This window comes from Ambystoma mexicanum, chromosome 1p (genome assembly GCF_040938575.1).
Source record: "Ambystoma mexicanum isolate Mex_15411 chromosome 1p, UKY_AmexF1_1, whole genome shotgun sequence".
Lineage (NCBI taxonomy): Eukaryota > Metazoa > Chordata > Amphibia > Caudata > Ambystomatidae > Ambystoma > Ambystoma mexicanum.
In genome coordinates, this window is record NC_090921.1 from 556,961,760 (window position 1) to 556,988,336 (window position 26,577).

A 26,577-nucleotide genomic window follows, 5' to 3' on the forward strand; every position below is an offset into this window, starting at 1 on the left:
GGCTATGGATGCATATGACTGTTAAAAGCAGTAAGGGATCATCTAAATGCTGTAGTCACCTGTGAAGGTTAATCTGACTGCAGTAGTAAGGGAGACAGTTACTTTCAACAGTGTGAGGTTCACAGGTAACAGTTAGCAGTGAATCGGTAGATACAGCACATGAAGGACAGTGGCATGTTTGTCATCTCGCAAGTAAAGGCGGTCATGAGCGGCACTATGCACGCACGTGATATGTTACAGACACAGACACAAGGCAGTAGTGGTTTAGCGAAGTTCAGATGGGCCGTAGCCTCGGTAGTAGTTGGAGGGTTAAGATCCAGGGTGAAAGCAGCAAGTGCAGTAGCGAAGTGTTAGAATGTTAGGCAACGTTGCTACAGTGATCCGGACGCGTACGTCGGGCGCTCTGCAGTATTAGCCAAAGGGAATAGTGCGTTATAACGTTGCGGGGGAGGGATAGCCGTGATGTTTGGAAGTACAGGCGCAATTTAACAGGTCAGGGGCGGAATGGGTAGGTAGGACTTACCGGTATTGCGGCGGCAACGCTGGGGGCCCAGAGCCCATACAGCCCCAGACAGGCACACGGCAGGTGATGTGCCTTTGTATGGGTGCCTTCGTGTGGAGCCGGCTTGAGCCTGCTGGCTCACAATTGGCAGCTCAAATGAAAGCAGGGAGCCAATGAGGCAAGGCGAAGGGTCTGTTCCTCCTCAGAGCCTGGAGGTGTGGGTAGGCACTCTACCTCTCTGGGCAGCCATTTTGGAATGGCGTTTTCCTCGTGGCTGCTAATGGTGCCTAGCAATGATCATAGGCAAAATGGATTTGTTTGGCCGGCGAGGAGGCTGAAAGGGCCATCCAAATGGAGGCGAACAATTATCAGTCGCAGCCTTAGTTGTGGGAGCGAGTGTTGGTGGCGGGCATCTACCTTCGTGAGATGGTTTCTTTTTAGGCAGGCAGTCAGGCGATGAATCGGGTGAACATCAGAGCGTTTCTCATCTGGCTACATGCAGAAAAGACCTTTTTTGACACAGCATAAAATCTCTTGTCATCCCTGTCTTGTGGAACAGTAGGGTATGCAGATCTACTGTTCGATGAAGTTGCTGCTTGAACAACCAGGCTCTCTGGAGTTGGATGTTTTGACAAATATTCAGGGTCAGAAGCAGATACCCTATATTTGGCAGATAGTTTCTTGTTAACTGCCGGGATAACCTCAGGAGTTTCCCAGTTGGACGATATTTTCCTCTGCAATGCAGTATGGAATGTAACCACAGGATCTTCCTGTGGGCCTTTAATCAAGATGTCTGTCAGGTCATCTTGTTGAAAAGTAGGTAAAGGTGTAGACCAACCAATAAATTCTATTATTCTGGCCATTATAGTTCTATAAGGGGTCTCAGCATGTTCCCCTGGGTCTGGTTTGGCAAATTCTGCTTCTGGGGAAGTATCCAACCCACTTGCATCATGCAAGAAATCTTGCAAGTCCTTCAACCTATTTTCTTCAGAGATGTCTGGTACAGGTGTTGCAGTTCTCTGCAACCCAAAAGGTCTTTCCTGATCAGAATCCTCACCTTCTTCATAAGACATTGAAATAATCTGACCTTGGAAAAGGCTTAAAACCCATTTCTAAAGCAGAAGGGGCTAAGCTTGTAGTAACTGGTTGAGAAAATGTCGACGCCGTCGAAGTTCTCAAAGGCTTTGAAGAAACCAAAAAGGGCGTTGAAAAGGTATGAAGCGACCTCGAAGAAATCGAGAGGATAGGAATCCTACTCGGAGTTGTCGAGGTTATCGACGACATTCTCGAGGTCATGATGGGAGCCCTCTGTATGACTATTGACTGCGAGGTAGGTTTCTCCTTTATCGGCGTTGACATCTGCGTCGAGGACGGTGTCAATTCGACCGATCTATGCGTCGACGGGCCCTTCGATAACCACATCAATGGCGCCTTCGACGAAGGCGTCGATGACGCAGTCTTACTGCTTTTTCTCGAGGGTTCAGAACGCTCTCAAGCAGTTTCTTTCGCCGGGTGAGACGACTCGCAGCGTTTCGACTTTTCGGGTCTTTCACCCAGGGTATCACCCTTAGCCATCTCCGAGGGGGTCGAGGCCGCTTTCTCGAAGACGCCAAGCATCCTTTTTCGGAATTCCTCCCACTTGACTGGAGAGCTATGTTTTGTGGGGCAGGTGACCCTTTCAGGGGAAACAGAAGACGAAGAAGAGGGAGGTCTTCGACGCCTCTTTTTCGAATGTCTGGATCTCGAAGAGTGATGGGAACTACTTCGAGACCTCGAACAAGAATGTTTACCGTGACGGCGAGGAGACGAATGTCTCGACTCTGCCGAGGAAACTTTCGAAGGAGTTTTAGAAGTTTTAAGAGTCTTACCTCTTTCGAGCTTCCCCTTATGCTCCTTCAAGGCTTTCGCCGTCATGGACATACAGTCCTCGCATTCTGAACACTGGTGCTCCGATCCCAGGCACCACAAACAGATCCTGTGAGGATCCGTCAAAGACATTTTCTTTCCACAGTCTCGACACTTTTTGAAGCCGGACCGTGGTGTCGACGGTTCAGATGAGGAAGCCATCGAAGCGAGTAAGAAATACTCGAGGAATATATATATATTTTTTTTTAATTTGGTTGGCTGAAATTAATCAACCTTTCAAATACGAACATAATATAAAATTCAAAAAGGATTTGAACAACATAAGGATTAAAACATGTAGTCAAGCAAAATAAAGCAATTCACAATGAGTACAACTATAGACATATAGATAACAAATCAAAGGGTCTACATCACAAAGACAAAAAAATATTAATAAGCGACTAAAAATGCACAGATTCTATCATCAAATAATTCAAAAAATTAACAGTCGCTATTTGTATTGCTATACATGATGAATTTAAAATAGCATCCCAACAATCCTGTGGATGTAGGAAACCAAGATAGGAGCAGTATTTCGAGAAGGGTGCCTCTCTTGCATCGCGTAGAGGCACACAATTGGTGATCAAATGTACAAGAGTTTCCTGAATGTCTGGGCTCATACAAAATCGACAAATATGTGATGGGGCAAAAATGTGGGTCTGACTTGGATATCTCTTATGAGACATAAATTGAATCTCAGACGTAAAATGCCTAGTCGGCATTTCGGGGAGGGCAATAATAGTAAATATGGGGCAACCATACAAATTTTTTTGTGTGGAAATCTTAGGTTAGCCCCATCTTTATACTGTAAACAGAGATTTCTTGTCATGATCCAATCTGATTGATAAATTTTAAATTTGGCTCTGTCAGGATTTGTTAATAGGATATCGATTGAGATCTCTGCAGTAATAAGAATGTGATAAGCTTGTGTTAGCCATGTGCGTGCGAAAGCATGTGTGACAGAAAACATAGTCGGACAGCAATTGAAGAATCGAAATGTGGGGGGTGGAAAGCAGTCCATGCCAGAGGTTGGGGCTCCTTGCAGGTTGTATTGCAATTGTAAGTTGCTACCCAGTCGAGGGTTCTGCCCTCTAGGTGGGTGGGTAGTACAATGAGTTGTGTGAAGTCATGATCTGTTAGGACGTTGGCTAGGGATGCAGCATGTGCATCGTGAGGGTCCTGGTAACCGAGGTTGAAGTCCCCGAGGATCATAATTTATGCTGATGGTTTGGAATTTTCAGTGATGATAGATCTGATGTCTTCTTCAAAGACTCCGGGGAGCCCTGGGGGGGGTCTGTATATGAGGTGTAGGGTGATTGTGGGGGAAGTTTGTAGTTTGGCTGTGAGTATCTCGCAGGATGTGAGTGAAACTGTAGAAGCTAATCTGAGGTCTAGGGAGGCTTTGGAAATGATCGCTACACCTCCACCTCTAGCGTTAGGTCTATCCGCTCTGAGGATAGAGTATTTGTCCTGGATGGCTAACGATAAGTGAGGTCCAGACGCCTCATGAAGCCAAGTTTCTGTTAGGGCTAGGAAGTCCAGGTCGTTGGTAAGGATGATGTCTGCAATTTCTGTGGGGTGGGCAGCCAAGGATCTGACATTGAGTAGGGCACCTTTTAATGGGAGAGGTATGGGCTTATTTGGCGCATTGTGCTTCCTAGTGGTTTTGGTGTTAGGTTTGGGGTTGGGCCTAGTACTTGTAGTGGGGAGCCTGGAGACTAGTCTGTTGCGGGTTGTGAGGTTGGGAGTGAGGGGGGGTACGGGTGGGGGGCTTGGAATGGGCAGGATGTTTGGGATTCAGTTTAGTTTTGTTGGGCATAATGGTAGGGCTGGGGAGGCTGTGGGTTGTGTTGGCTGGGGGACCTAGGTCCACACGGGAAGTATGGGTGTGGTGGTAAGTGGGACGGAAGGGGGATGCAGAGGGTAGGAACGGTGTGGGGGCAGGGGATGGGGTGGTGTCTAGGGCACCCTAGTTTAGCCAAGCCGTCCTAGGAGGCTATGTAGCTGTTACTGCTACAGGGTACATTGTCCAGCGTTATGCAGAAAGGGAACATGATTAGGGCAAGCCAGAAGATCATGGTCTGGTGACAGCGGTGCGTAGTGCTGGAGGCTGATGGTGCTAGTTGTGGCGCAGGCCAAACTGAGGCTGGTAGTGGCTAGTTTGAACTGGATGAGGTAAGCTAGAGGGTAACCAGTAACTGGTCAGAGTAATTGCACTTGAGCTAAAGTGCAGCAGTTTTCAGTCAGGGATTGGTGATTTAAGCTAAAGAGCCTAGGGGTAGCCTTTAACTTCAAGATGACACATTTAGCTAGAAAAGCAACCAAATTCAAGGTACAATTGGTCTGAGTGCTCCTTAAAGCACTGTGATAACTTTGGCTGCACAAACATCTAGATTCGAAATGGCACATAGGGTCAGACTACACCTGGATTTCTGAGACACATTTGGCTAGTCAATGCAGAAACACAGTTGGGCTAAATGCAATAGAGGGTGCAGGGCACATGGAGGCTAGTAGATGCAAAAAACACAGTTGGGCTAAATGCAATATAGGGCGCAGGGCACATGAAGGCTAGTAGATGCAAAAAACACAGTTGGGCTAAATGCAATATAGGATTCAGCGCACATGAAGGCTAGTAGATGCAAAAAACACAGTTGGGCTAAATGCAATATAGGGCGCAGGGCACATGAAGGCTAGTAGATCCAAAAAACACAGGTGGGCTAAATGCAATATAGGGCGCAGGGCACATGAAGGCTAGTAGACGCAAAAAACACAGGTGGGCTAGATGCAATTATAGCACAGGCGCTTTTAGGCAAGTCAGTGTATCCTGGTAACAGTAAAGGATTAACGTACAAGTGCTTATTTAAAACAGTAGGAGTATCTCTAAATGTCGCAGACACTGCAAGGCTATGGATGCATATGACTGTTAAAAGCAGTAAGGGATCATCTAAATGCTGTAGTCACCTGTGAAGGTTAATCTGACTGCAGTAGTAAGGGAGACAGTTACTTTCAACAGTGTGAGGTTCACAGGTAACAGTTAGCAGTGAATCGGTAGATACAGCACATGAAGGACAGTGGCATGTTTGTCATCTCGCAAGTAAAGGCGGTCATGAGCGGCACTATGCACGCACGTGATATGTTACAGACACAGACACAAGGCAGTAGTGGTTTAGCGAAGTTCAGATGGGCCGTAGCCTCGGTAGTAGTTGGAGGGTTAAGATCCAGGGTGAAAGCAGCAAGTGCAGTAGCGAAGTGTTAGAATGTTAGGCAACGTTGCTACAGTGATCCGGACGCGTACGTCGGGAGCTCTGCAGTATTAGCCAAAGGGAATAGTGCGTTATAACGTTGCGGGGGAGGGATAGCCGTGATGTTTGGAAGTACAGGCGCAATTTAACAGGTCAGGGGCGGAATGGGTAGGTAGGACTTACCGGTATTGCGGCGGCAACGCTGGGGGCCCAGAGCCCATACAGCCCCAGACAGGCACACGGCAGGTGATGTGCCTTTGTATGGGTGCCTTCGTGTGGAGCCGGCTTGAGCCTGCTGGCTCACAATTGGCAGCTCAAATGAAAGCAGGGAGCCAATGAGGCAAGGCGAAGGGTCTGTTCCTCCTCAGAGCCTGGAGGTGTGGGTAGGCACTCTACCTCTCTGGGCAGCCATTTTGGAATGGCGTTTTCCTCGTGGCTGCTAATGGTGCCTAGCAATGATCATAGGCAAAATGGATTTGTTTGGCCGGCGAGGAGGCTGAAAGGGCCATCCAAATGGAGGCGAACAATTATCAGTCGCAGCCTTAGTTGTGGGAGCGAGTGTTGGTGGCGGGCATCTACCTTCGTGAGATGGTTTCTTTTTAGGCAGGCAGTCAGGCGATGAATCGGGTGAACATCAGAGCGTTTCTCATCTGGCTACATGCAGAAAAGACCTTTTTTGACACAGCATAAAATCTCTTGTCATCCCTGTCTTGTGGAACAGTAGGGTATGCAGATCTACTGTTCGATGAAGTTGCTGCTTGAACAACCAGGCTCTCTGGAGTTGGATGTTTTGACAAATATTCAGGGTCAGAAGCAGATACCCTATATTTGGCAGATAGTTTCTTGTTAACTGCCGGGATAACCTCAGGAGTTTCCCAGTTGGACGATATTTTCCTCTGCAATGCAGTATGGAATGTAACCACAGGATCTTCCTGTGGGCCTTTAATCAAGATGTCTGTCAGGTCATCTTGTTGAAAAGTAGGTAAAGGTGTAGACCAACCAATAAATTCTATTATTCTGGCCATTATAGTTCTATAAGGGGTCTCAGCATGTTCCCCTGGGTCTGGTTTGGCAAATTCTGCTTCTGGGGAAGTATCCAACCCACTTGCATCATGCAAGAAATCTTGCAAGTCCTTCAACCTATTTTCTTCAGAGATGTCTGGTACAGGTGTTGCAGTTCTCTGCAACCCAAAAGGTCTTTCCTGATCAGAATCCTCACCTTCTTCATAAGACATTGAAATAATCTGACCTTGGAAAAGGCTTAAAACCCATTTCTAAAGCAGAAGGGGCTAAGCTTGTAGTAACTGGTTGAGAAAATGTCGACGCCGTCGAAGTTCTCAAAGGCTTTGAAGAAACCAAAAAGGGCGTTGAAAAGGTATGAAGCGACCTCGAAGAAATCGAGAGGATAGGAATCCTACTCGGAGTTGTCGAGGTTATCGACGACATTCTCGAGGTCATGATGGGAGCCCTCTGTATGACTATTGACTGCGAGGTAGGTTTCTCCTTTATCGGCGTTGACATCTGCGTCGAGGACGGTGTCAATTCGACCGATCTATGCGTCGACGGGCCCTTCGATAACCACATCAATGGCGCCTTCGACGAAGGCGTCGATGACGCAGTCTTACTGCTTTTTCTCGAGGGTTCAGAACGCTCTCAAGCAGTTTCTTTCGCCGGGTGAGACGACTCGCAGCGTTTCGACTTTTCGGGTCTTTCACCCAGGGTATCACCCTTAGCCATCTCCGAGGGGGTCGAGGCCGCTTTCTCGAAGACGCCAAGCATCCTTTTTCGGAATTCCTCCCACTTGACTGGAGAGCTATGTTTTGTGGGGCAGGTGACCCTTTCAGGGGAAACAGAAGACGAAGAAGAGGGAGGTCTTCGACGCCTCTTTTTCGAATGTCTGGATCTCGAAGAGTGATGGGAACTACTTCGAGACCTCGAACAAGAATGTTTACCGTGACGGCGAGGAGACGAATGTCTCGACTCTGCCGAGGAAACTTTCGAAGGAGTTTTAGAAGTTTTAAGAGTCTTACCTCTTTCGAGCTTCCCCTTATGCTCCTTCAAGGCTTTCGCCGTCATGGACATACAGTCCTCGCATTCTGAACACTGGTGCTCCGATCCCAGGCACCACAAACAGATCCTGTGAGGATCCGTCAAAGACATTTTCTTTCCACAGTCTCGACACTTTTTGAAGCCGGACCGTGGTGTCGACGGTTCAGATGAGGAAGCCATCGAAGCGAGTAAGAAATACTCGAGGAATATATATATATTTTTTTTTAATTTGGTTGGCTGAAATTAATCAACCTTTCAAATACGAACATAATATAAAATTCAAAAAGGATTTGAACAACATAAGGATTAAAACATGTAGTCAAGCAAAATAAAGCAATTCACAATGAGTACAACTATAGACATATAGATAACAAATCAAAGGGTCTACATCACAAAGACAAAAAAATATTAATAAGCGACTAAAAATGCACAGATTCTATCATCAAATAATTCAAAAAATTAACAGTCGCTATTTGTATTGCTATACATGATGAATTTAAAATAGCATCCCAACAATCCTGTGGATGTAGGAAACCAAGATAGGAGCAGTATTTCGAGAAGGGTGCCTCTCTTGCATCGCGTAGAGGCACACAATTGGTGATCAAATGTACAAGAGTTTCCTGAATGTCTGGGCTCATACAAAATCGACAAATATGTGATGGGGCAAAAATGTGGGTCTGACTTGGATATCTCTTATGAGACATAAATTGAATCTCAGACGTAAAATGCCTAGTCGGCATTTCGGGGAGGGCAATAATAGTAAATATGGGGCAACCATACAAATTTTTTTGTGTGGAAATCTTAGGTTAGCCCCATCTTTATACTGTAAACAGAGATTTCTTGTCATGATCCAATCTGATTGATAAATTTTAAATTTGGCTCTGTCAGGATTTGTTAATAGGATATCGATTGAGATCTCTGCAGTAATAAGAATGTGATAAGCTTGTGTTAGCCATGTGCGTGCGAAAGCATGTGTGACAGAAAACATAGTCGGACAGCAATTGAAGAATCGAAATGTGGGGGGTGGAAAGCAAGCATTTTCTAAGTAATGCAAAGATACGCCAATTGTAAAGCGCTTGTAATGAGACAAGCCCTAACTCATATCTGATGCATGGACAAGGAGTGCATTGTGGTAAGTGCAATACTTGTTTCCAGAATTTAGACTCCCAAAGTATAAACAATGAAGAGAGATCATCTTGAATAAAGATGGGGTGACCTTCACGTTCCAAAATTGGAGAGCCGGGATAATGGAGAATTTTCCATAGTTAAACAATATAAGGGAGGCCTGTGATATAGCGGTCTTCAATTTAGAAGAATATGACTAGTGGCGTGAGTTTTGCCCTTGAAGATCATCCCAAGATAAGTATTGCGGAACCACAGAAAGCGAGATCTGGTTAATATGCCAAAGATGGGATAGAGGCCTGTGGCTTCGTGGACAAAATGACACAATTTGGGTTTTGTTTGTGTTAACTCGCAATTCATTGCAATGAACGTAGGTAGCCGTGGAAGGCATTTAAGAGATTCTGTAAGCCAGAATGCGTTTTGGAAATAAGCACCAAGTCATCCGCATACATTAATGCTTTGACTTGGTGGTTATTAAATTTAGGTGAATCTGAGATGACATCTTCAAATGCACGTCTCACATCTTGAATGAAATAGTTAAAAACAGCTGAAGCTAAGAGGCAGCCTTGTTTCAGACCGCGAGCCGTTAAGATAGGGGGAGACAGGCGCCCATCTAAAGATAAGCGAATTTGTATCAAAGTATTGGTATGTAAAGATGAAATTATATCAAAAAGAGTGGGTGGCAATGATCACAAAGTAATTTGGCAAATAGAAGTGGTCTGCTAACAGAATCAAATGCGGCCTATAGATCTACAAAAGCAAAAAAAATGTGTCTGGTGGCATGACTCTGCGCTTTGAGAGCATGTAGACAGATTAAGTTGATTGAGGTGCCTAGGACTGTAACAAAACCCGTTTGTTGGGGATCGCGAAGATGGGAATTTTTAGTACATTGATTGAAGTCCCGTAAGATAAATTTACAAAATATCTTACCCGGGGCGTCCAAAAGGGCAATGGGTCGATAATTAGATGGTAAACTTCGATCACCCTTTTTGAAAATCGGTATGATTAGTGAGGTTTTCCAGGAGGGAGGGATTGATTTATACCTTAGAATATTAAGAAAAATAATATACAAAATGTTGGCCCATTCAAACGGAAAGGCCTTGAAGGTCGGGTTGGAAAGGCCATCAGGGCCCGCAGCTCGAGAGGAGCTTGCTTTCATGTTTTGTTGTTGGATATCAAAGATGGAGAACTCAATTCTCCATGGACCAGAGGTGGATAAGGGCAAATTACTAATAGAAAATTCTGGGTCAGCATACAGTGACGAAAAATGGGTTAGCCATACTAGATCTGAAACTCCATTAATCTGTAGAGCCCCTTGTGAGTTAGAAGTCAGGTTATGAATTAATTGCCACATGGAGCTGGAGTTTTTATCCTTCATGGCCCTGAGCATTAATTCGCTGTCTTGTTGATATAGTAGGGCTTTTCTGCCTCTGATCCAATTCTTATGTCTGCACATAAGCGTAGATAAATCGGATCTAAGGGAGAGAGAGAGTTTGATCGCAGAATAGCTCTGCAAGCTCTTCGATAGTCTGCTTTGGCAGTTTGAATGTCTAAAAAGTGTGTGAGTGGCGACCAGACAGCCTTTTTGAGGTAGTTAAAGTATTTACAAATGAGCATAGTAAATCAGAAAAGTGCAAATGATGGGACAACTGGGCGTGATAGCTCACACTATCACCAAATAGATGCAGAGATGACAAGTTCCATCGCACTCGAGATCCTACTGGATTGACAAGTAGCTCAGTGGAAAAGTGGCGAGTTGTTTCTGCAAGAGAAGGCCACTGAATCTTGAGAGAAAGTAAGTTATGATCACTATAAGGAAGACTAGTGAGCGAGAGACTATCTATAGATTGAAACAATGTAGTATTAACATAGATATAATCAATAATGCTCGAACTTGCTCCACAATGCCAGGTGCTCCGAGGCGGTAAATCGCCAGGCACAGCTCCATTTACCATATGAAAGTTACGATACGCCATGAACGAGGTCCACATAGATGTTGCTTGATTGGAGCGAGCGTGGTTCCAACAGTCAAGATTGATGTCACCAAGGATGACTGTATGCATGATGTAGGGGGTTTGAGAGATCATATCAAGAATAGTGGCAAGACCTTCATAAAAAACTTCATAAGTTTGGGCAAGAGGATTACGATAGATATTAACAAGCGCAATTATGAAGGTATGATGTACAATCTTCACTAGTTGAATATGGGCTTGTACTGATGCCCAAGGGAGAACAGAAAGTCCCAGCTGCGTTTTAACTGCAACTAGCAGACCAGAGGAAGGTCGTCCTTTGGTCGAAAGTGCTGGGAGTAAGGTAAGATGAAATCCATCCCAGATAGGGGGAGTTAGCAGCCAGGTTTCCTGCAAGGCTAGGATGAGTGAGAGAAAGATCAGACAGAGATCTGTAGGTGCGCATGACCACAAGTGTTCCAGCTAGCAAGGTTCAAGGACGAAAGAGAAGCAGGAATTGATGATTAGGATGTACAGGTCAAGGAAGGTGTTAGGCAGTAAGAAGAGTATTGCTTGACCCTTGATAAATGTTTGTTTTCGGTTTTGATGATAAAATGGAATGTGAAGGGGATTCGGGATCCAAAGCCAAAAGAAAACCCAACTCAAAAAGCTGCATTTTACAGCGCCATATAGTATTCCACACAACGCTTGAAGGAATACGAAGCCTAACCACAGAAGAGCAAGTGTCAGACCAATTCTATCTGCTCTATATTGTGAGTGGTGATGGCATTCAGGTCCTCAATATCTCCAAATATGTTCAAGACACTAGCACAGTTTAAATCTTATGTGGGAAAGTTGACATCTCGACATTTGAGAATGAAAGAATGAGAGAGAGGTCGGGAAGAAACTGATAATTTGGAAAAAGACTTTGTTGTCGAGCTTTGAGTGGGCCATTTTGATGTGGTGGCCATTGGAACTGGTTTTAGACACGAACGGAGGCGATTTTCTTCCTCTTGCATGGTGTATGCAATCAAACTTTGTGGAGTCTGCTCAAGAGTTTCATGCCCCTGCTGTGTGGAACTGGATCGTGAAGCTAAGTAAGCATTGACACTAGCTTTTAGTTCAGATAGTGCAGAAACGGGGGAAGAAGACGTCTGATCTACAATTGAAATAAAAGCTTTTTGAAAAGTAACGTGCTTGTTGTTCGAAGGATGAGCTTGGGCATTCATTGTTTGAGATGGCTAATTGATGCTGGGTTGGATGTCCTAGAAGATGGAAGAGACTGATCTATTGGAAGCCCCAAGTGGCTCAATCGTGTAGCTAAGTAGGCGTCAATGCTCGCTTTGTAATCAAAGCCAGAATCCATAACAGCAGAACGAGTTAAACCAGTTAGTGGGTTGAATGTGGGCAAAGATGAACAAGTTTGAGATTGTGGCGAGGAAGACAAAGCCACTGCCTGATGAGGCAATTCGTGCTGTTCAATGGATTGAACTAGCTGACTCAGTGGCGAAAGAGTCAGGCTGAGCGATTATGGTCGCCGCCACTGTGTTTGAAGTTGAAGCCACAGAAGAGCAGTGAGGATGAAAGGCCACTGGAGGAATAGAAACACTGTCTGGAAGGTTGCCCTAGAGCTCTGAAAAAAGCATTAAGGGTATGTTTAGAGCAGGGTTGTCCAAAATGCGGCCCGAGGGCCGCAATGCGGCCCTCCAAGCCATTTTATGTGGCCCTCGAAGACCAAGAGCACAGACAAAGAATTAGGGTTGCGTTTGTAAGTTTTGTATTTATTTTATACGCAGCAAGCGTTGTGGCTGCAGTTTCAGGGTAGGAATTGTAGTCCACACACATTACGATTTCCATTGGCTGTTTTCCGGCAAATGGAAATCATAATCACGTAATGTATATGGGTGGAGTGAGGGGCACACAGCGCCACCTTCACACATCTGCGTTGCTGAGCCCAGGACAGAGCCTGCGTCAGCCAGCATCTCAGCCCAGCCCAGGTTCACAGTGCTACTTGCGGTGCACACCGAAGCCTAGTTCTCCTTGCCTCTAGCAGTGGGAAGTACTGCCTGCCATATTTTCCAACGTATGTGTTCGGCATGCGGTGCTTTTGAGCCTCAGAGATACTGCTGGCCAGATACACCAAAACACAAGTCTCTGGCCAGCAGTATCTGAGACTCAAAAGCAGCGTGGGCTGCCTTAATATTTGAACATTCCGCTTTGCGAGCGAGAGTACAATTAGCATCACTTTTTGAAAAAAAAACTCCCCCTTGGGTAATGTTCTAATTGTGTCACAAAAGGAAGGAATTCCCACATGATTTTACTGCATGTGGTAATTAATGACTTGCCAAAAAGGCTAGGCAACACAATCACGCCATCCACACGGGGGGAAAAGCAGCACAGCGGGTAAAATGCCCAGGGTTCTATCCAGTTTTTGATTTTGCAACTGACAAGTGCTAACCTGGATGAGGCAAAACGGCCCTCGGCAGATGTCCGTGCCCATGTCGGAGGAAGGCCAGCTGCGGGAGTGAATTTTCAGCGCGCATAACACCGTAGCCCACCAGATCCAATGCACTGTGGGCTTTACAGCAGACACCATGAGGTCAATTCCCTCCCCGATTCGTACAACATGGCCCTCAACTCAGCTGGAGTGATCCGAGTTCTGGCGCACCGCCCACCCCTGGGAGCTGGGAGTGGAGGGCACCCGGCCATGTATAGTGCTCCATACTTTAAGATTGTGCTCACATTGCGTTTCTTCAATTAGGTTCACCTTTGGGTGATCGCTTTTCCCCATTTTATCTGTTGAATTGGATTATGTTTCTTTCATTAGCGCAGAAGTAATGAATGTGTATTACAAAGATAAGCTGCCATATGTATTAGGCACACTGCACAGGCAGCATCACTCATTAATACAGAAGAAATGAATGTGCATTACAGAGATAAACTGGCATATGTATTGGGCAAAATGCACAGGCAGGGCAGCATCAATCATTAACACATAATTAGAGAGATAAGCTGCCATATGTATTGGGCACACTGCACAGGCAGCATCAATCATTAAGACATAAGTAATGAATGTGTATTACAGAGATAAGCTGGCACATGTATTGGGCACACTGCACATGCTCAGGCAGCATCAATCATGCTTTGTAAAGGACAATGTTGGCCTTAATTGGGAACAGCCAGGATAAACATGTTGCTACAGAGGCACATTTTGGGCACAACCAGCATGACAATGTTGTACATCAGTGACAGTGCTGTCTTACACTGTGGACATGTAGATAATTAAAATGTGTTGTAAAATGTTCTTGTCTGCTGTTGGTGACATGGAATTTTCATGTTCCCCTTTAGAACTGATTATGAACATATGGCTTTTTGGTCAGTTTTTCTGCTGTAAAATGCACCATTTCAACCCATATTTGAAAACAAATTCTTAGAGGGGGACCCCCCCCAAACCCTTCCTAGATCCTTATAGCTCCCTAGCTATGCTCGGTCGCCCCCACTATGTCAGGAAAATATGAACACATACACACTGAAAGAAATCACAAGAAACTGACATCAGATCATTTGATGGAGGGCCTCTCTTAGATACTCACTGCCCCTGACACCAAAAGCTATCTTTGGGACTGCATGGCGCATCACTGCCTGTGATGCTATTGTGTCAAAGGTCACACAATATTGCTTTTTAATATACTGCTTTGGGTGAGGTTGTTGACTTTTAGCTCGCCGGCCCACTGGGCTACACAAAAAGTTAATGCTTCGGCCTCACATTCAAAAAGGTTGGACAAGCCTGGTTTAGAGTGTTTTGGGGCAGGTATTTTTTTTTTTTTTGCAGCCAAGCAGAGTCTTCGGTTCAAAGGCTTAACAATGGAATGAGCGTTGTGGTCCGTAATGGCTACTAACAGGGAGGTTGAAACGGATCTAGTAGGGTGAGCAGGCAAGAGAGACGGTGGAGAAAGAAGAAGAGAAGTAGAAATAGAAGGAAGATTAAGAACAGGATCAGAAGACATAACCAGAGGAGGTATGGACACAGGATCAGGGAGGAGCAGAGGAGGTAAAGGCAAAGAGGGGGAGAGAGATTCAGGAACAGTAGGTAAATATGTTGGCTCACAGAAAGCATCATGAGACTTTGGCACTGATTTCAAGGGAGAGGTGGAGCTAGGTCTAATAATCCCCAGAATGGAAGGAAGATGACTCATAGGTGGGACAATAAAACAATCTGAAGATGCTTGATTGGATTCTTGCACAGTCCTAACTATAAGATTAGATTGTGCTGTTGAATGAGTACAAGAAGGATTATAAGAAGGTGGAGAACTATGTGCATGGAGCCATGTTGCTAATTCTTCAAGCAAAGTTGATTATCAAGTTTATGGTCTATAGTATCAAAGTTTGCTCATAGTCGAGATCGCGAGATTAATGGAGGTAAGAGCAGCCCGAATGAATGCAAGTTGTTGAGGAAGAGCAATTGCAGGGGTTTTTGAGGGACTCTAGGAGTGGGCATAGCAAGAGAGTCAGTAAGCACAGATGAGCAGGTGGCTAGAGAACGTGAAGCAATGTCGACAGAAATTTCTTCATGATGTGCTTCAGTTTTTGATGAAATGGATATTGGACTTTGGGAAGCATGTATGGAGATATTTGAATCATCAGACTGGAAGGGTGGCAATTCAATAGGAGAAAGAGCCAAGCCCTTGCGCAAAGGATGAGGATTAGCTGAATTCAGCATGGTAGCGTCGGACAATGGGTCAGTGTTCATGCATGTTGAAGGAGAGTGTGGAATTAGAGAGTGATTAGCAATTGAAGAAAGAGCATTAGGTATAGATTGTATTGGATTCAAAGGTTGAGTCAAGTATGGGGTTAAAGATACATCACTATCATCATGCGGGAAAGAACATTTTGAAGGCAATATTGGGCCTTTGATGCGAGGGACTGAAAGAGGAGTCAGCGAAATGGCTGTGAAAAATCTCAGCGATTGGACTGGAGCTTGATGACAATTAGAAAGATTGAGAAGAACACAGGCATTGTTAGGCATATTGGTCGTAAGAGTATAAAATTGAAACACCATTCAATGGACAAACATGCTCAAAATTACTATTCGTTACTTAATAAAAGAAAAAAAAAAAGAAAAAACCACAAAAAAACAAATAAATAAAACAAAAACCGCTAACGCAGACCGCAGGTAACGCGGGTAAGCGGGAAATCGGTACTTGAACGGTACTTTGCTCAGTGCGCGAGCAATATGAAGCTTAGAAGCAACAATAGGTTGACACCGGCAGCCAATCCCTGCAAAAATAAGGCGGGATAACTGCAGAGTAAATATCAATCACTTAGGTTGCAGCGTTGAAAACGCTGAGAACGTCGAAAACCCTTTCTTCACTTATCCAACAGCTTGGCTTGGCTTGAGAAAGCAGCAGCAGTAACAGAAGCAGGGATCCCAGCGGGAAAGCGGTACTTGACCGGTACTTTGCTCGGTGCTACTCGAGGAATAAGTATAATATACTTTGAGTAACGAACTGAGTAACACGATTCCGAGGCCCACGAAGCACGGAAAAACGGAACTGAGCAACGAACGCTGCGCGCGAGTATTTATACACATGACGACGTTGGCGCCGTTACGCAGGCTGTCGAGGGACACCCGACTCGAGGGACGTCGACGCGCAGCGCCCTCTACTGAAAATATTTTCCGAGGCCAGCAAGCTGGAAGTGATCTACCAAAGATAAGGAATACGTCGCAGGACGCAATCCCTTCGAATAAATGTTATACAGCAGTGGCAACAGTCATGAGCCATGAGAGACGCAAAAACTGAGTTGGACCTGCTGTGACTGGAAATTCTCCTTAGCGACACTTGCCTTCCTTGGTCCCAGGAAGGATTTAAACCAGTTCACAGCTAATCCTGAGCAGTTGCCCACCTTGGCTAGCATTTCTGCCATTATGTTGTGGTTCACCAAGTTGAAGGCGGCAGACATGTCTAGCAATAACCGCATAGCCAGTCCACCCTAGTCTACGATATAGGCTATGCACGCTTTAACATCCACCAGTGCTGTTTCAGTCCCATGCTTTTTACTAAAAACCTGTTTGGCCCTTGGCCAAGATTCCCCTTTGTTCTACAAAAGTGTCATACTGAGTACATGCAACCTCATCTTTGACTTTCAGCAAGTAGGGTATGCCTGTAATCGGCTGAATTTGGATTTATATTCTACTTTAACAGAGGGGAGATCCATGCCTCTTTAATGCAGTCCGGCATGGATTTTTCCTCGAAGGATCGATTAATGAATGTTACGACCGGAGGGCCGATAGAAGAGAAGAACAAGTTATTTACCAACTGGTAACGTTCTTTCGACCGGATGTTCCTCCAACATATTCCTCATCTTAGATGTATTCTATCCAGCTTTAGATTCTTCGGAATTTTTTTCTCGGCAGAGGGCCCCCTGCATCGATGTCATCGAGTCGAAGTCCCTCAAAGGCCTCAGTTGAGGGTGACGTCATCGGGCATACAAGTAGCACGTGCGGCGCCCGTTGGCCCGAGTTCTGTTTTTCCCCTCTTGCTCTGTTGTACAGATAGTGTAGGTATCCGTGTCAGCCTTGCAATAACCAGGAAAATTTACAGAGGGGTAGGATGGGAGGGCGATGAGGAATACGTTGGAGGAACATCCAGTCGAAAGAACGCTACCAGATGGTAAATATCTTGTTCTTCGAATGGATTGTGTCCTCCAACGTATTCCTCATCTTAGATAGACTCCCAAAGCAGTGTAGAAAACTCTCTGAAGGAGGGAGGAGATTTTTAATATTATTATGTAGCCGAATATAGCACTGCTTTACCAAAAGCAAGCTCTTTACACTGGGAAGCATCCAGACTACAGAATTTAGAAAATGTGTGCAGCGATGACCAAGTTGCTGCCTCACAGAGATTTTATGGGATCACCTCTTTGAAGGGCTGTCGAAGAGGCTATACCTCTGGTAGAATGGGCCCTTAGGCCTTCTGGTGGATCTTTTCCCACCAATCTGTAGCATTCTGAAATGCAAATCACAATCCAATGTGATATGGTTTGTTTTGACACCGATTGACCCAGCTTCTTTCCGGTGTAGCCAATGGAAAAGTTGATTATTCACTCTAAGCTTGGAAAGCCTAGAAATGTAAAAGCTTAGAGCTCTTCTCGGGTCCAGCCTGTGCAATCTTACCTCCACCTTACTGGGATGAGGGAGGATAGAACACAGGCAGAATATTTTTCTGATTTAAATGGAAATCAGACACAACTTTAGGTAAAAAAAAAAAAGAGGGTTTAACCCTCAATACCACTCTGTCCCTGTGGAAAACAGTATAGGGTGGCCCAGAAGACAGTGCCTGCAATTCGCTCACTCTTCTTGCAGATGTTAAAGCAACCAGGAAAGCGGTTTTCAATGTTAGTAATCTTAATGGACAAGTGTGAAAGGGTTCAAAAGGGGCACACATTAAAAACTTTAGAACCAGATTAAGGTCCCAAAGTTGGACTTGGAAAGGAGGAGCAGGAAAGGAGGAGTAGGGAACACATTGGTGAGTCCCTTTAAGAATTGTATTATCAAAGGGATTTTAAAGTAGGAACATTCTTCCGAAGAGCGCTTGAAAAAAGAAAGCGCTGCAAGATAACCTTTAATGGTCTCAACATTGAGACCTCTATGTGCCAGGGACAAGAGGAAGGACAACACTTCCGGGATAGAACATAGAAAAGGATCAACATTCTTTTCCCTGCACCAGTTGCAAAACGTCTACCAACGGCACAGAGATTTTGTTGCTGGCCTTCTTGCTGAAAGCAACACCTCCATGACGTCATCTGGAAGGTCCCAATCCTTATATCTCAGCCTTTCAGATACCAAGCATGAAGATTGAGAGTCTTGACCTCTGGATGGAGAACCTGGCCCTCCATTTGTGAGAGAAGGTCCTCTCTCTGAGGGAGACTTAACGGAGGGCAGATGGACATGTCTAGAAGGTCCGGGTACCACGTTCTCCTTGCCCAATCCGGGGCAATTGGGATCATGCGGTTTCCGAACCGTCTCAATCTCCTGATGACTTGAGGAATGACGGGAATCGGAGGGAAATCATCTAACAGTGGGAAGCTCCACTCCACCACAAATGCGTCCCCTAGAGCTCCTCTCGGGAGAAATTCCCTTGAGCAATATTTTTCGCACTTCCGGTCGATTCTAGTCGCAAACAAGTCTACCTGAGGGATTCCCCAAAGTTTGAAGATCTCCTGAAGGACTTCCTGAGCCAGTTCCCACTCGTGAGACACTGTACTCTGCCTGCTCAGAGCGTCCGCCGTCATATTCTCCTCTCTGGCTAGATGAACTGCTGTTAAGGAGATTTCTTCTTGAAATTCCCAATACCAGAGCCGCATTGCCTCTCTGCACAGAGGTAGTGAACCTACACCACCTCTTTTGTTTAGATAATGCATGGCCACTGTGTTGTCCGTCATAATCAGGACATTTTTTCCTCTGACAGATGGCAGAAAATCCTTCAGCACTAGTCTGATTGATCTCAGCTCTAAAAAGGTTGATGTGTAGTTTGGACTCCGATGGAGACCAACGACCGCTGATTGTCAGATCGTTGGCATGAGCTCCCCACCCCATGAGTGAGGTGTCCGTCACTACTGTAATCTCTGGCCATGGTTGCCAAAAAAGCTCTTTTCGGATGTTCTCTGTGCAAGTCCACCACAGAAGATCCTGCCGAACCTGGTCATTTAGACAAGGTCTGAAAACTGGGACCATTGAGTCTTTAGAGCCCATTGAAGGGATCTCATCCTCAGGCGTGCTTCTGGCACTAGGAAAATGCAGGATGCCATGAGATCGAGCAACCTCAAGAAGTCGTAGGCCTGGAGATTTTGGGCATTTTGGAATTTGGAAACCATCTGAAGAATGTCTTGAGCCCTCGACTTGGGAGGCGAGCTCTTTCCCAAGGATGTGTCTAATACAGCCCCTATGTACTGGAGCTGTTGGGAAGGTGTCATTTGTGACGACTTGAAATTGAGGGAGACGCCCAATCTGTGGAGGAAGTGGCAGGTGACTTTCAGATGATCGAGGGCCCTGATCAACCGATCGTCCAAGTAGGTGTAGATGTGAATCCCCCCCCCCCCCATCTCCTGAGGTGCGCTGCCACCACTACCATTAACTTGGTGAAGACCCTCGGGGCGGAGGTCAACCCGAATAGCAAGACTCAAAACTGATAGTGCGAGTCCGCAACTACGAACCTCATGTATTTTCTGTGCTCGAGATTGATTGGCACATGAAAATAAGCTTCCTGGAGGTCCAATGACACCAACCAATCCTGAAGTTGAAGGGCCTGAAGGATCTGAGAAAGAGTGAACATCTTGAACTTGTCCTTCCTGAGGCGCTTGTTCAAGCCTCTTAGGTCCAAGATGTGCCTCAGTCCTCTGTCCTTTTTGGGAATCAAAAAATGTGTGGAGTACCATCCCTTGTTCTTTTCCGCTACAGGTACTGGTTCTATAGCACCTTTCTCTAGCAGGGTTAAGACTTCCTGCTGTAGGAGTGGGTCTGAAAACTTCAAAGAGTGTCTCCCTGGTGGATTGCTTTGAGGTTGCGTTAGAAAAGGAAGGCAGTAACCTTGGGCTATTATTTCTAGAGCCCAAACATCTGAAGTAATGGCTTGCCATTCTTGCAGATTCGATGACAACCTGCCTCCCACAGGTGTCTTGTGTTGCAAGTCCTCAAAGTGGTTTTGTGGCAGTTGCTGCGGCCGCTGATGGTAAAGAGGCTGCAGCTGGGGCTGGCTTTGCACGTTTTCCACGTCCACCATGAATGGCTTTTTTCTGGCGCCTCTGACTGGCCATTCCTCTTGCCTTTCCATATGAAGAGTAATAACGATAGGATCGTCACCCCTCCAAGATTGTCCTGATGCATGAAAAGGCTGAGGTTGCCTAATAGCAGCTCCTAAAGATTTGGCAGCCGCTTTTGAGGTCTGCAACCTCTCAAGGCTCTCGTCAGCCTTGTTGCCAAAAAGGTGAGACCCGTCAAAGGGCATGTTCAAAAGACTGTTCTGCACATTATCTGCACATTACCGTGCAAGTGGCCATGGACGAGCGCACACTATCTGCAGTGTCCAATCGAGAAGGAAGGGATTCCTGCATGGCCTCATTTCCATCTATAACAATGGCTAGGAATCCTTCCCTTTCTTCCCCTTCTGGTATGTGCTCCGCCGCCATTGCAATGCACTCCCACAGAGTGTACGAAAATTTTGCCAGGGCATGTGTGAAGTTGACCGATTTTAACTCCCAGCTGAAAACACCTTGCATGCCCAACCATCCACACGCTTTTCGTCCCTATCCAGAGGGATGGATGGGTATGCCACCTTATTTGAAGCTGTGGCTGCCTGGACCCCCGGACTCTCAGGAGTAGGGTGTTTGGACAGATAGCAGGGGTCGCTACTGGAAGGGCAGTATTTTGAAGTGAGGGACTTATTCACCGGAGGAATAGAGTCCGAGGTCTCCGAATTTTTGGCCACCCTATTTTGTAAGGCTAAATGGAAGGGTAAAATCGCATCTTCGGTGGGACCATGATCCAATATATCGGTCAGATCATCCTGGATGAACTGAGTTGGTGGTCTAGCTCATCCTAAATATTCAACCACTTTTGTCATTAGCTGCCTGTATGAGGGACTGGCATGTTCCCCTGGTTCTGGCCTGCCAAAATCTGTTTCAGGTGAAGTGTCAATTCCACTTGCATTATGCAAGGTGTCCACCAGATCTCTCATTCTGCTTTCCTCAGAAATCAGGCATTCTGGGACATTTGGGGTGCCATTTTCCAGGCCAAAAGGAACATCCTCCTCCTCAGACCTCACTTGTTCTTCAAAAATTGAAGTTAAGGATTTGAAATATTCTTTCCTTGGAAGAGGTTTAAAACATTTTTCTGGGAGAGGTGTAGCAGTAGAGACTGAAGGCTTTACAGCCTTTGCAGCTTTTTCTTTTGCTGTTATTTTGACGGCTTCTGACTGAATTGGAGCCTTTGAAACATTTGGCGCAGAGGGCTTCGGGGTCGACGTCAAGGGCGTCGATGGCGCCGACTAAATAGTGGTCGTCTACGGAGCAGGCTTCGAGGGCGTCGAGGCGCCCTTCGAGGTGCGTCAGGTTTAGGACGGCGTCTGTGACCTAAACGGTCAACTCGACCCGAGCAATCTTTTTCACTCAAAGTCCTGGAGGGTTCCCAATCTTTTCTCCTTCGATCACCTGGGCTCGAGGGCGCACGAGTGTCCAAACGGTAACGCCCCCGCCGTCTTCTGAGGAAGGAGTGGACCGAGGCTTAGCCTTTTCAAAACACCTCCATCATTTTAATTCTAAATGCTTCCCATTCTTCGGAAGAATGTTTTGTGGGGCATTTCATTCTTTTGGGGGATTCGTCCGAGGACGAGGTGGAAGGGGGACCAGTGGTGTCTTTTTTTCTGACCTTTTCATCAAAGACGAAGAGTGGTGTGAACCACTTCAGGACCTAGACCAATGCTTTTGCCTTTCGCGTCGAGGAGATTTCTCCTCACGGGACCTCGACTCGACGCTAGAGGCTTTTCGGTCAGGTTTTCGACCTACCTGCAGTTTTCCCTTCCTCTCTCGCAAGGCCTTCCCTGTCATTGCCTGACACTTTGTACAGGCCTCCATGTTGTGGCCTTCACCGAGGCACCACAGACATTCTCGGTGCGGATCCGTGATGGACATTTTCGAACCGCAGGATTTACACTTTCTGAACCCCGAACGCAGGGTAGTCGGGGGTCGATGACGAGGACATTCTCGAATATCGCTTCACAATAACTGCGTCACAGAACTACTTGAGGTGTGCAGAGTCTCCGAAGCAACATGTACTGCGGAAAAACAGAACTGAGGCCAACGGGCGCCACGCGTGCTACTTGTATACCAAATGACGTCACCCTCGACGGAGGCCTTTGAGGGACTTTGACTCCACGTCATCGATGCACGGTGCCCTCTGCCGAGAAAATTTTTCTGAAGCAGCTAAAGCTGGATGGAATACATCTAAAATGAGGAATAATTTGGAGGACACAATCCATTCGAAATATTCTTTGAAATATGAGGCCAGAAAGATGTCTCCCTTGCAGGGCATGGGTTTCATTTCGGCCACTATTTCTGGAGACTTCACTGTTACTGAATGAAAGGCAAACGTGCCTACAGTAACATCTGCCTCGGTGTTGACAAGTTTTGACTTGCATCCCGAGTCTAATGTATTGTGTGCGTCAACTGAGATAGGTGTCTGGTGTTCGCTGAATTTCTTGATTAACGCATCCTGCATTTTCCGACACCAAGCACTCACAGTCACAGGAGAGTCAGGAACTGAACCCTTGAGCTCATTCAAAATTATGAACAACTCTCTGGAGCTGGATTTTGCTCCCATGATCCGTTCCTGTAGTTTTTCTTTTTTGGCTTTATGAGTGGTTCTTTGGTAGCTAGTCTGGGGGATTTGGCCTCCAGCTTCTCTCTGCCATACGCTTGAGCTTTCTGGGGGCTATCATTTCCTGAGAGTACCATTATTTAATGGTTGGTAGCATTATGGGTGCGAGTTTCTCAAAGGCCTCATTGAAGGTGGTACGAAGCTGTGCAACGTATCGTTCCAAAGACCCTTGTTCAACCAGGGAAGCTGGCTGAGGACAGACAATGGTGTTGAATGCCTTGTGGGAGATATTGCGGGTACTTCTCAGGAGGGTAGGTTTAGGGATCTCACATACATCTGTCCTTGGGAGTTATGATATCTAACTGTATGGTTTAGTGATCTGACCAACAAGTTTGAACATCCGGAGGGGGGATAGACTGGATACTATCCAGAAATCAATCGAAGATGTTACCCACTTGGTGTGTGGGCACAGCTACATGTTTTAATCCAATACTCTTAAGAAGTTTTAACAGAGTACAAGCTTCATGATTCACGGGGTCGAATGTCCATAAGTTGAAGTCTCCAAGTCCTAACAACTGAGCTTGAGTTTTGGTATGGGATCCTAAATACTCAAGTAACTGCTCTTCAAGGAGAGGGGTGACAATAAGGGGACAGTAGAGGATGAGAATACCAAGTGTTAATGTGGAGTTCAGGGTAGGTTTCGACTCACAGGCGTGCTGGAGAGCGAGAAAAAAAGATGTTAAGACGTTCCCTGAAGATTATTGCCACCCCTTCTCCGCTCCGCAGGTTCGCATGTGAACCTATGCAAGAACCATGCTGGGGAACAGGAGTTACTGGTAAGTAACTTGTTCCTTCTGGGGTCTTGCATTGATTCACATGCTCAATAATAGGATTACACAGTAGTACATATACACAACCATGGGAGGTGGAAAGGCACAACAGAAGTAATCACTTACCCCTGGAAGAGACTCACCTCAAGCAAACAGGTTGACCCGGGACTCCTCCCTGGAATCCCTGTCACAGTAGAATCTCATGAAGGTGTGGGTGGACCCTCCATGTAGCCGCCCTGCAAATGTCAAGCAGGGGAACACCAGTGAGCAACACTGTTGACTCTGATGTCTCAAGTGGAATGGGCTCTCGGCCAGCCTATAAGAGGTCTGTTGGCCAGATGATGACAGTGCATTATTCAGCCAGAGCCACCTGGACATGGAAGCCTTAGAAAGAGCATTCCCATGCCCCACAAGTAAAAAATTGATGACCGAGATGTCTTTCCAAAAATCTTTTGTGCGGGTCACATAAAACTTCAAGGCAAGAGCAACATCCAGCTAATGCAATGCCCTTTCAGCAGGCGTAGAAGGGTCCCGAAAGAACACTGGCAGCACCCAAGGCTCCTAGACATGGAACTCCGCAGGAACCTTTGGCATAAAGGTGGGGTGGCCCACAGCACCACCCTTGTAGCGTTGAAAGTCAAATATGGCTGCTTGTAGGAGATGGCCTGGATATCACCGACCCACCTGGCCAATGTGATGGCCACTAGGAAAGCAGTCTTACACGAGAGAAACTTCAAAGTGTGCATTGGTTCAATCGGGGGCCCGATGATCATAGTCAAAACTATGTTAAGTGTCCAAGCCAGAGCCTTCACTGGTGGAAAAGTCCTGAAAAGGCCTTTGAGAGCGACCACAGGGAGGACTTGCCAGGCACCCGGGTCTACCAGGATATGGCAGCTAGATGCACCTTGATGGAGGTGTGGGCCAGCCCAACCTTGGCCAATGAAAGCAGGAACAGTAGGAGCTGCAAAGCTGTGATGGAGGCACAATCTTCTGAGTCCTGCACCAGACAGTGAAGCATTTCCATTTGTGGGTGTAGCGTAGAGGAAGCTCTGGCTTTGGTCAGGATCTTCTTGCACTCCACCGGCAGGGAATAGTGCCCAAAGCCTAGAGCTGCAGGAGCCAGGCCTTGAGCCTCAGCGCCGCTGGGTCGTGGTGCAGTATTGCTCTGTTTCCTCTGGAGAGCAGATACGGAAGTGGAGGCAGCCCAGCCAGATGGACGGAGCCACCGACAGACGGAGCAGGTCCGGGTACCAGATCATCACAGCGGAGCAATGAGGATCACCCTGCAATGGCAATGTCTGAGTGCGTAGCAGGAGTGGAATCGGCGGTAAGGCGTACAGGAAGAGTCCATCCCACAGGAATGAGAAGGCAACCCTAGGGGCTCCTTCAGCTAAGGATATCTGCTGGTGAACCTCCAGCGCTTGGAGTTGGCCGCCGTCGCAAAGAGGGAAGAAAATTACTTACCCGTGGTAATGTTCTTTGGATTGGATGTTCCTCCCACGTATTCCTCATCTTTTGATATATCACATCCAGCTTTAGCTGCTTCAGGAAGATTTTCCAGCAGGGGGCGCTGCACGTCGATGCCTGTTGATTCGATGTGACTCGAGGGCCTCCGCCTCGATGTCGACATCATCAGTGGTATATAGCGCATGCAGCGACCTTTGGCTTCAGTTCTGTTTTTGTGCGTATTTCAAGAAAGTGACTCACCCTGAAAGAACTGAAAGAACTTAAACTGCAATAATAAGGAAATTCTACTGCGGGTAGGCTGGGATGGGCGATGAGGATTAAGTGGGAGGAAAATCCAACACGAAAGAACGTAAACACTGGTAAGTAAGGTGTTCTTCGAATGGATTGGGTCCTTGCGCGTATTCCTCCTCTTTTGATACACTCTCAAAGCGGCATTTTTGGAAGAGGGAGTACAAGTTTAGGAGTTTCTTATTGGCTTGTGTACACCGAATGTAACATCACCTGCCCAAATCCCCTTTTCTCTGCCCGAGGTAATGCTTTGCGAATGTGTGGGCAGAGGTCCATGTGGCCGCCGCACAAATATCCTGAATTGGGACTCCTCTATGTAAAGCAGAGGAAGTAGCCATGGCCTTGGTCGAATGAGCTCCGAGACCCTCAGGAGGATCTTTTACAGCTAATCTGTAGCATTCAGAAATTCCTAAAATGATCCACCTAGATAAATATTGTTTTGTGACACCATTCCCAATTTACGGTCTGTGCAAACAACGAGAAGTTGATCATCCTGTCTTAATTTAGACACCCTGGATATGTAGAAGCTAAGTGCACACCTTGGGTCAAACCTGTGTAATCTCTCTTATTCTTTTCCAGGAAGAGTTGGAGGATAAAAAGACAGTAGCATCATTTTATTTTGAGTTAAATGTAAATCAGACAATTTTGGGTAGAAATGTGGGTTTAACCTTAAGGAAAATTGCATGAGGAGGCTTGCAAGACCAGGGTTGAATTTCACTCACCGTACGGGCTGATGTAAGAGCAACCAAGAGAATGGTCTTGTGTGTTATCAATCCTAAAGGACAGGAATGAATAGGTTAGAAAAGGAGCACACATGAGAAATTTCAAGACTAAGTTGAGAACCCAAACTGGG

At 46.2% G+C, this 26,577-nt stretch overlaps 1 protein-coding gene across 1 annotated transcript in view; it reads right to left on the minus strand.

Annotated features, from left to right (window-relative positions):
• The window catches only part of REXO1 (RNA exonuclease 1 homolog), a 1,041,135-nt gene that overhangs the window by 503,148 nt on the left and 511,410 nt on the right, over window positions 1-26,577 (minus strand). The window lies entirely within an intron of this gene.